Raw genomic sequence first — 11,765 nt, forward strand, 5'->3', positions numbered from 1 at the left:
AAACGTATCCACGTCGCCGTGCAGCCACGGCGCGTAGACCTCCGCATTGACTACCGGCGGGAGCGGGAGGAGGATCGCGTCGTCCAGATTAGAGAGAGGGAGAGTATCCGGAGCTACAGCGTGGTTCTTTCGAACCTGGACGAGCAGCATTTGGAGTTGCGCCACCTGCTCCCGCAGATCGGAAATGCGCTCTCTGTTTTGCTGCGCCAACAACGTGTAGTCCTCCACCGTTAGATCCACGTCACCGTCCTGCCAGGCCTCCTCGGCGCACACCTCTTGGATGGTGCCTGGGACCGTGTCTCTCCCCGCTGCCTCACCTTTAAACGGCGTCCGCCGAATGGCGAGTCTGCAGCCTTCCCAGCTGTGCCGCGCTCTTGTCTCTCGCTGCTCCTCGCTGTCCTCCAGCCAGTCCGCCGGTTCGATGAGCCTGCATCCTTCCCAGCTCTGCAAGAGCTCTCTCTCACCTTGCTCCTCGCTGTCCTCCAGCCATTCCGCCAGCTCGGGCGAGATGGTGATAGCGCCCCCCCAAAAAACATCTGGGGGAGCGACCTCCGCTATGCCACTTCGACGGTCTAGCTTTCTGTCATGATTTCTCAGTTGGCGTTTGAGTGTGCGTGGCATAATTTGCAGGAGGCGAGCTGGCGGTTTAGTATTTGCTTTTTATTCAATAAACACATAAAATAAACACCAACATAAATCTTACAAGGACAACAAAAGCTAGACACCTGACTGCGCTCCAGTCAGGCTATTTATAATAAACTTAATTATTTTACCTCGGTTCAGGTGAACTCCCACGTCACCTGACCGAGGTGCAGTCTGGGACACACAGTCCAACTTAAACACAAACTCCAAACTAAAACAAACAAACCCAGGCGCTTTGGCGCCCTCTAGGGGTTAACCGTTACATAATGTAATTAGTTACTTTAAAATGTAACATCCCCCAACACTGCAGATCACAATCACCTATGCAACTGTTTATCAGTTTAATTGTTTAATTACTTTTAAGCCTGTGAAAATAGAGTTGCTATGAAATGGTTGTACAGGCTATTCCTGAAGGGTTTTGTTAAACTCAAAAGCTCAAAAGAAAAGCTGAACATCTACACTTTAATCACACATTGGTTTCTTCATTTCAAATCTATTAAGACAAATTCTGAAAGTTATGTCACTGTCCAAACACTTATGGACCTGACTGTGTATGCTGTAGGGTTTAGGTTATATGCTGTTAGAATATATAGAATATATATAGAATATACCTCACTGTATATGCTGTATAGAATGATTTTAAGTTATATTATATTACTTTGCATAGAAAACGTGTTGACAATTTCAGCCTGTGTTCACCCTGATGCAGTTTTCCTAAACACCATAGCAGGGATTGTGAAGAACAAAAAAGCAAAAAAAAAAACAAACAAAATGAATAAATAAATAAAAAGGGGGAAAACACTATGCAAGTGGTTTCCTTGTGGCATTTGACTCTTTAAAATCACATATTTCAGCTGGTTAACAAGGAAGCGGAACTGATTGATGGAAATTGCTAGAACACATCATGTAACAGGCTTCTGCTAAGCACAACAAGATGAAGGGAGAGATGAAATTTAAATAAAAGTTACATGATCATTTTATTGGGTGTGTGTTTGAACAAAGGCATGGGGAAAACACTTTGTGGTTTGGAGGTTTGAAGCACCTAAATAATAAAGTTTTATGGTCAAGAATGTAAACATGTGATAAAAAAATGTATTAACATTTTAATAATCCTTAGGTTTGAGTGTGTAATGTCCTGGTAAAAGCAGCTTATACTCTAGGGGAAAATGGAAAAACACAACACAACTGCACACCTGTTAAGTCACACATGTTTTATATTTGGGACAAAAACAAAAGGCCACCACCTTTAGATATTGAACAAGCTGACTCTTGTGGTGAACAAATTTAGAATGGTAAATAAAGTACACCAACACCTAACCATAACAGTCATCTATGTCATTTTTCATTGCCTTGACTTCTGATAGAGATAAAAAATACTACTCATGTGTTTATACTGTAGAGTTGAATTAAAACGAAGTGCATAAATGAAGTACATTTCCATTCAGAACTTTATACAGTAAATACTCATTACAAACAGTAATCTCATAACATTTTAAAATATTGGGCGGAGCTGGAGCGACGCTCGGCGGCGGCTGAGGAGCTGGAGCGACGCTCGGCAGGCTGGGTGGCGGCGGCGGCGGAGCTGGCGCGATGTCTTCAAAGCCGGGAGGCGGAGGAAGCAGCAGACCGACCTCGAAGCCCGGCTGAGGAGCTGGAGCGTCGTTCGCTGCGTCCATCGGCAGCTGCTGAGCTGGCGCGATGTCTACAAAGCCGGGAGGTGGGGGAAGCAGCAGACCGACCTCGAAGCCCGGCTGAGGCGCTGGCTCGACGTTCGTGCAGCTTGGAGGCGGCAGATCGGCAGTGCCGCACACGACGCTTGGCGGCTGTGGAGCGGGAGCGACGTCCCCCATGTCTGGCAGAGGCGGCGGCGGTGGAGGAAACGTATCCACGTCGCCGTGCAGCCGCGGCGCGTAGACCTCCGCGTTGACTACCGGCGGGAGCGGGAGGAGGATCGCGTCGTCCAGATTAGAGAGAGGGAGAGTATCCGGAGCTACAGCGTGGTTCTTTCGAACCTGGACGAGCAGCATTTGGAGTTGCGCCACCTGCTCCCGCAGGTCGGAAATGCGCTTTCTGTTTTGCTGCGCCAACCACGTGTAGTCCTCCACCGTTAGATCCACGTCACCGTCCTGCCAGGCCTCCTTGGCCCACGCCTCTTGGATGGTGCCTGGGACCGTGTCTCTCCCCGCTGCCTCACCTTTAAACGGCGTCCGCCGAATGGCGAGTCTGCAGCCTTCCCAGCTGTGCCGCGCTCTTGTCTCTCGCTGCTCCTCGCTGTCCTCCAGCCAGTCCGCCGGTTCGATGAGCCTGCATCCTTCCCAGCTCTGCAAGAGCTCTCTCTCACCTTGCTCCTCGCTGTCCTCCAGCCATTCCGCCAGCTCGGGCGAGATGGTGATAGCGCCCCCCCAAAAAACATCTGGGGGAGCGACCTCCGCTATGCCACTTCGACGGTCTAGCTTTCTGTCATGATTTCTCAGTCGGCGTTTGAGTGTGCGTGGCATAATTTGCAGGAGGCGAGCTGGCGGTTTAGTATTTGCTTTTTATTCAATAAACACATAAAATAAACACCAACATAAATCTTACAAGGACAACAAAAGCTAGACGCCTGACTGCGCTCCAGTCAGGCTATTTATAATTAACTTAATTATCTTACCTCGGTTCAGGTAAACTCCCACGTCACCTGACCGAGGTGCAGTCTGGGACACGCAGTCCAACTTAAACACAAACTCCAAACTAAAACAAACAAACCCAGGCGCTTTGGCGACCTCTAGGGGTTAACCGTTACATAATGTAATTAGTTACTTTAAAATGTAACATCCCCCAACACTGCAGATCACAATCACCTATGCAACTGTTTATCAGTTTAATTGTTTAATTACTTTTAAGCCTGTGAAAATAGAGTTGCTATGAAATGGTTGTAAAGGCTATTCCTGAATGGTTTTGTTAAACTCAAAAGCTCAAAAGAAAAGCTGAACATCTACACTTTAATCACACATTGGTTTCTTCATTTTAAATCTATTAAGACAAATTCTGAAAGTTATGTCACTGTCCAAACACTTATGGACCTGACTGTGTATGCTGTAGGGTTTAGGTTATATGCTGTTAGAATATATAGAATATATATAGAATATACCTGACTGTATATGCTGTATAGAATGATTTTAAGTTATATTATATTACTTTGCATAGAAAACGTGTTGACAATTTCAGCCTGTGTTCACCCTGATGCAGTTTTCCTAAACACCATAGCAGGGATTGTGAAGAACAAAAAAGCAAAAAAAAAAAACAAACAAAATGAATAAATAAATAAAAAGGGGGAAAACACTATGCAAGTGGTTTCCTTGTGGCATTTGACTCTTTAAAATCACATATTTCAGCTGGTTGACAAGGAAGCGGAACTGATTGATGGAAATTGCTAGAACACATCATGTAACAGGCTTCTGCTAAGCACAACAAGATGAAGGGAGAGATGAAATTTAAATAAAAGTTACATGATCATTTTATTGGGTGTGTGTTTGAACAAAGGCATGGGGAAAACACTTTGTGGTTTGGAGGTTTGAAGCACCTAAATAATCCTTAGGTTTGAGTGTGTAATGTCCTGGTAAAAGCAGTTTATACTCTAGGGGAAAATGGAAAAACACAACACAACTGCACACCTGTTAAGTCACACATGTTTTATATTTGGGACAAAAACAAAAGGCCACCACCTTTAGATATTGAACAAGCTGACTCTTGTGGTGAACAAATTTAGAATGGTAAATAAAGTACACCAACACCTAACCATAACAGTCATCTATGTCATTTTTCATTGCCTTGACTTCTGATAGAGATAAAAAATACTACTCATGTGTTTATACTGTAGAGTTGAATTAAAACGAAGTGCATAAATGAAGTACATTTCCATTCAGAACTTTATACAGTAAATACTCATTACAAACAGTAATCTCATAACATTTTAAAATATTGGGCTTCAGATAGCCTACATTTTTGAACGGGTCATTTTCCGCAGCAGAATTGTTATTGAATTAGGGTTTTCTGAAATCAACACATGTTAAAAAATATCAGTTCAAATAATTATCATCTGAATTAATTAACCTCTTAGTTGAGTGTGATTAATGCAACCACGGGTGGCGCAATTCAGTGTCTTCTTGTGCCAGTCCCAAGTCTGGATAAATGCAGAGGGTTGTGTCAGGAAGGGCATCCGACGTAAAACTTTTGCCAAATCAATGATGCGAATCACGAATATAATTCCCATACCGGATCGGTCGTGGCCCGGGTTAACAACGACTGCCACTGGTGTTGTTGACCTACAGGGTGCTGGTGGAAATTGGGCTACTGTTGGTCGAAGAAGGAGAGGAGGAAGGCGTGTTCGAAAGCAGAGAGAGAAGAGGAAAGGCAAGAGTTTAGGAGTGATAGTAGGGACTTTGAATGTTGGAACCATGACAGGGAAGGGAAGAGAGTTAGTTGATATGATGCAGAGAAGAAAGGTGGATATACTGTATGTCCAGGAGACCAGGTGGAAAGGTAGCAAGGCTAGAAGCTTAGGATCAGGGTTCAAATTGTTTTACCATGGTGTGGATAGGAAAAGAAATGGAGTAGGAGTTATTCTGAAAGAGGAGTTTGTAAGGAATGTTTTAGAGGTGAAGAGAGTATCAGATAGGGTGATGAGTCTGAAGCTGGAAATTGAAGGGATAATGTTAAATGTTGTTAGTGGTTATGCCCCACAGGTAGGATGTGAGTTAAAAGAGAAGGAGAAATTCTGGAATGAGTTAGATGAAGTGATGCAGAGCATCCCCAGAGGTGAAAGAGTGGTGATTGGTGCAGACTTCAATGGACATGTTGGGGAAGGGAACAGAGGTGATGAAAATGTGATGGGCAGGTTTGGTCTTCAGGACAGGAATGTAGAAGGACAGATGGTGGTGGACTTTGCAAAGAGGATGGAAATGGCAGTAGTAAATACTTTCTTCCAGAAGAGGCAGGAACATAGGGTGACATATAAAAGTGGAGGCAGAAGCACTCAGGTCGACTACATCTTGTGTCGACGTTGTAATCTGAAAGAGATCAGTGACTGCAAAGTGTTGGTAGGGGAGAGTGTAGCCAGACAACACAGAATGGTGGTGTGTAAAATAACCCTGGTGGTGAGGAAGGCGAAGAGGACAAAGGCAGAGCAGAGGACAAAGTGGTGGAAGCTGAGAAAGGAAGAATGTTGTGAAGTCTTTAGGGAGGAGTTGAGACAGGCTATGGGTGGTCAGGAGGGGCTTTCAGTTGACTGGACAACTACAGCCAATGTGATCAGGGAGACAGGTAGGAGGGTACTTGGTGTATCATCAGGTAAGGGGAAAGTGGACAAGGAGACTTGGTGGTGGAATGAGGAAGTCCAGGAGTGTATACAGGGAAAGAGGCTAGCTAAGAAGAAGTGGGACACTGAGAGGACTGAAAAGAGTAGACAGGAGTATAGGGAGATGCAGAGTAAGGTGAAGGTAGAGGTGGCAAAGGCAAAGAGCATATGAGGACTTGTATGCTAGGCTAGACAGTAAGGAGGGAGAGGTGGATCTGTACAGGTTGGCAAGGCAGAGAGATAGAGATGGGAAGGATGTGCAGCAGGTTAGAGTGATTAAAGATAGAGATGAAAATGTACTGACAGATGCCAGGAGGGTGATGGGAAGATGGAAGGAGTACTTTAAGGAGTTGATGAATGAGGAAAACGAAAGGGAACAAAGAGTAGAAGAGGTGACTGTTGTGGACCAGGAAGTAGCAAATATTAGTAAAAGTGAGGTGAGAAGGGCGTTGAAGAGGATAAAGAGTGGAAAGGCTGTTGGTCCTGATGGCATACCTGTGGAGGTATGGAAGTGCTTAGGAGAGGTGGCAGTAGAGTTTCTGACAAGTTTGTTTAACAAGATCTTGGAGAGTGAGAGGATTCCAGAGGAATGGAGGAGAAGTGTATTGGTGCCAATTTTTAAGATAACAAGGGAGATGTGCAAAGCTGTGGCAATTATAGAGGTATAAAGCTAATAAGCCATACAATGAAGCTGTGGGAAAGAGTAGTGGAAGCTAGGTTAAGTGCAGAGGTGAGCATTTGTGAGCAGCAATATGGTTTTACAGATGGAGCTACGCCAAATAGCCGCGGCCGTGTGAATTGCGTACGAATGGCGTACGGCTGCCCTATGCACGCCGTAGTCCCCCCTCCTTTTTCTTCGAGAAAGGCGTGTCAAGATTTCACAGTAAACACGCCCATTCAAGCCCTATTTATGCATTGACCTGGTTCCACCACTAGATGGCGCTTCGTTCTCAAGGACACGTTAACACAAGCCAGCAATTTAGCTGCGCTGAGTTGCAATCACGTGATTTTAACAACCCACCCCCGCCGAACTGACGCTGCCAAACTGCACTAGAGATGAAGATGGCGGCTTAGTGGACTATTCGCGGTAAGTGGTGTTTTAATTTATAAAATTTGTTTGGGATTAGTTTACAGTTTATTTTCCAGTTTAGTTTTTTACCGGCGTTTTGAAAATCACTGGCAGCACCAGCAGCGGTCAGATGTAACTTTAGATAACTTAATGATCTGTTTACCAAGTCTGAAGTTAACATTACAGATTACTGTCAGTGTCACAAACTCACAATGTCACTTCTCCTTAACTAAAAAAGACACTAAAGCTTCGAAAATACTATTAATGTCCCTATTACAAAAGCTGCACTACCGGATGAAGAGTGTTTGTGCTCTATAAAAATGCCTTTAGAATCTGACCGCGTGCTGTCTGGATAAATTCAGCATTTATTTATTCTTTGGGTAAGAGTTAATCTGCAGGTTATATCTGTGAATATAATGTGATGCAGTTCATGAAGGACACAAGCTGAGGATAGATGTACAGGAGCTCGCGAGCTAAACGCTCATAACCGGGTTTATATTTTTCTCAATTTGGCCGTGACTTTGCGCGGTAGCGCGAGCGCTTTGTTACCGAGCTGGATAAAAACTCTGAAGTGTTTATCAGTTAAGGAGTGGGGGGAGGTGTGTGTGTGTGGGGGGGCTTCAGTACTCGGGAAGTTATAGTTTGGCTTCAGAGATGAACTAATATATACGAGTGTTATATCGCCTAACTTATTTGTATGAAAAGCGCATTTTAATTTAATGCAGACGATAATACAGACAGACCGGGGTTAACACTAACAAAGTTCAATGGTTAAAGTTATCCCAGTTTATTTACATTCCAGAATTCCCCAAAACAGTATTTTACACACTCTGTGGTGTAGGTTTACTAATATCTTTTATATATATTACAACTAGATATTCTGTAAAGTTTATTTATCTTTGTCTTCACTAAATTCTCCTGTTGTCTTTAATCAGAGCTCCGCTGTGGAGGGTTGGGGGGTCAGACGAATGACGGTTGGCTTTTTGGAGCTACTGGAGGAGCCTGAACAAGCTGTTGAGGGAGCTGTAGGAGGGATGACGTCACAGTGCAACAGCTTTAGAATTATGTTTGGTCAGGTCTACTGTATATTCTGAACATAGAATTGCAAAACGTCTAATACTTTAGGGGGGAAACAAAGAATTAAACAGTTCCATCTTTAATATTTTTTAAAAATGATATTTTAATATAAAAGAACCAGATAGAGACTGATAAGCAGCTGGTGTTATCCGGGTATTTTAATGACCTTTAAGCAAAAATTAAACATGTTTTCACCTGTTTTATACAAATTATTCTTTTACCTTTGACTAGTTTTAAAAGAATAAATTTTATTTTTAAAGTCATGTGTGCGTGTTTTAATTGTTGGGGGATTGTTTGTGTATTTAAAAATACATTTACTTAATCCAACAACTTCAATGTGCAAAAAATGGGACCCGACATTGTTTTAAATAGTCAAAGAGTTGGGCTAATAATAATGATGATAATAATAATCATAATTATTATTATTATAACTGGTTATAGAAACAAATGAAAACAACAGTTAAACATTGATCATATGTATCTGTGCTAGTTTTTGTTTGTGATTGTGACCCATAATCATTTTTTTCTCAGTATAATTTTTTGGGGGGTTTTAAGAACTCCATCAGAAGAGCAAAGACAAACTTAGAAGGAATGGAAGGTAAGAAACCTCAGTGGAGAATACTGACTGTGACATGGTGCTAATTGCTCTCTATGTGTGTGTGGTTTTGGCGGGGGGAGGGGTACTTCAGACTTACTTGTCTGTGCGCAAAATGTTTGTGTTAAAGCAACGGAGAAATGCAGGAGCGCGCGCGCGCGCGCACACACACCTCTCATCCACAAACGCTTTAACTGTTGTCTTGTACACAGCTGTTCAGCATCAGTCCTAAACACAAGCGCAGGGTCTGTTTTTGTCCTTAATTAAAAGACACCAATATGTTAATAATTTACACAATGTTAAGATGTTGTTTATGTTTAATGTTTATTTTGCGGGAAAAGGTAATAAGCAATATTTAAAATAAAACAAACCAGGAAGTAAGTGTTTCATACATTAAGGTGCTGTGTATAACCAAGTGCCCCAACAGACATAGCAACAGTGTGTGCGCTGTGGGGGATTGGAAGGTGAACGAAGATAATCATTTACAAGACAAAAGACGTTCAGAGGTGTGTTATGCCCTAAAACGCCCCCTGCCATGGATTGCCCCCCATTACACAATCGCTATCTTCAAAGAAAAGCCGCCACCCCTTTTCTTCCGAACGCGTTAGCGACTGTTTTTCTTTCCCTCCGCTCGGTTTTGTGAACACAGTTGCGTTCGGTAACACGGTGGAACCAATTACATAAACAGCAGCAACAACAACCATTATGATCACACTTTGTTGAATTTATATTGCTTAAATATTTCGCAGCTCTGTCCTCTTTGCATTGCTACGTGTTTATTTACTTCCTTTTCGCATTGCACGTAATGCACTCTAAAATCGACACTATCAAACTTGGAAATTATATAATATTCAATCAAACATCAAGTTATTAAAAGTAACGAATTTGTCACTACTCTTCTCTCATGCAGCAGGGCTAAAAAGATAATAAAAATTACAACAAAGTGCTGCAGGTTTGGTGTCCGTGAGCTTTTCCTAATCAGAGTTACACGGGGGGCATTTCGTGGCTGCTCCAGTTACACTCTACTTAGATATTGCACAGAGGGGAGTTCATTTCTGTTCTCTTCATCCTAGCTTAATTTCATCTCATGAAATAATAGTAAGTTTTGTAAAGTCTGAGTTCATCTCCCCAGCCAGTGTTGTGTATGGACAAGGTAGCATCATGGCAGGATTGGTGTAATTTTTATTATCTTTTTAGCCGTGCTGCGTAAGAGAAGAGTAGTGACGAATTCGTTACTTTCGTTACTAGACTATTTTGTCTGCAAGTGAAATACATCGATACGTTAATAATTTACACCACGATAACATTACTGCAGAAGGATCTAGAGACGTGACTTTGAGACGTTCACAGTATATTCGAACCGTAGACAGTGTTTATTCTGCATAACATTACAAAACAGCCATGTCCAATAAAACAGTGCATCTTTAATAAGCCACATTGGTTTCCAGTCAGTAGTAAAATTAACAAAAGACTGAGAAGCCCCGTAATTTATATATATATATATATATATATATATATATATATATATATATTTTTTTTTTTTTTTAATGTTCAAATTAACGTTTCAGTGTAGCCTATATAATTTGTCTTGTCATCTGTTTACAGTGTTGGCTGATTTTGTGATTGAGACCCATGGGTTACATTGAAATATTTTTTATTAGTAGTAGTAAGCCAGTCTTTAGTAACCCTGGATAAATCAGAATATAAGCCCTCTCCCGCGCGCACGCTCTCTCTCTCTCTCTCTCTCTCTCTCTCCCACACACACACACACACACACACACGCACACACGTACACACACAAACAAATAAAACATGAAATCGCGTAAAACCAAATGAAACTATGGCAAAAATATATAAGCAGTAAAAATTACAGTAGTATCCTGTAGGTGATCCCTGTCCTGATAACAGGCGCTGACCCTCTGGAACTGTTTAGTTCTGTTAGTATTGTGTTCAGGTGTGAATGTTTAAAGGGATTTAATCTGTCTCTGCTGCCGCATCTATTCACCGTAGTGATAAGTGATTAATGTCCCATCAGATCTTTGATGGGGGAACGTTATACTGGTTAAATGACTGAAGACAGACAGACGGGGCATCGTTAACTACGTCATCGCGGGGGATCACATTCCGTGCACGGATCGATCATGGTCCTGTCACGGTCCTGTCATGGACCTATCATGCTCCAAGCGGCTGTTTGACGTGGCTCCCACTGTATGCCTAGAAAGAGTACATCAGATGCAGTATTTGCTTTGAGGATGCTGGCGGAGAAGTACAGAGAAGGTAACAGGGAGTTGCATTGTGTCTTTTTAGATTTAGAGAAAGCATATGACAGGGTGCCAAGAGAGGAGCTGTGGTACTGTATGAGAAGGTCTGGAGTAGCAGAGAAGTATGTTAGAGTAGTGCAGGACATGTATGAGAGCTGTAGGACAGCGGTAAGATGTGCTGTAGGTGTGACAGAAGAGTTCAAGGTGGAGGTGGGTCTGCATCAAGGATTGGCTCTAAGCCCCTTTTTGTTTGCTCTGGTGATGGACAGGATGACAGATGAGGTAAGACAGGAGTCCCCATGGACTATGATGTTTGCAGATGACATTGTGCTCTATAGCGAGAGCAGGGAACAGGTGGAGGAAAATTTGGAGAGGTGGAGGTATGCTCTGGAAAGCAGAGGAATGAAGGTTAGCCGCAGCAAGACGGAATACATGTGTGTGAATGAGAGGGACCCAGGAGAATCAGTGAGGCTACAGGGAGCAGATATAAAGAAGGTGCAGGATTTTAAGTACTTAGGGTCAACGGTCCAGAGCAACGGAGAGTGTTCAAAGGAGGTGAAGAGGCGGGTACAGGCAGGTTGGAATGGGTGGAGAAAAGTGTCAGGTGTGTTGTGCGATAAAAGAGTATCAGCGAGAATGAAAGGAAAGGTGTACAGGACAGTGGTGAGACCAGCAATGCTCTATGGCTTAGAGACAGTGGCACTGAAGAAAAGACAGGAGGCAGAGTTGGAGGTAGCAGAGCTGAAGATGTTGAGGTTCTCCTTGGGAGTGACAAGGATGGATAGG

The sequence above is a fragment of the Clarias gariepinus genome, chromosome 2, assembly GCF_024256425.1.
Source record: "Clarias gariepinus isolate MV-2021 ecotype Netherlands chromosome 2, CGAR_prim_01v2, whole genome shotgun sequence".
NCBI lineage: Eukaryota > Metazoa > Chordata > Actinopteri > Siluriformes > Clariidae > Clarias > Clarias gariepinus.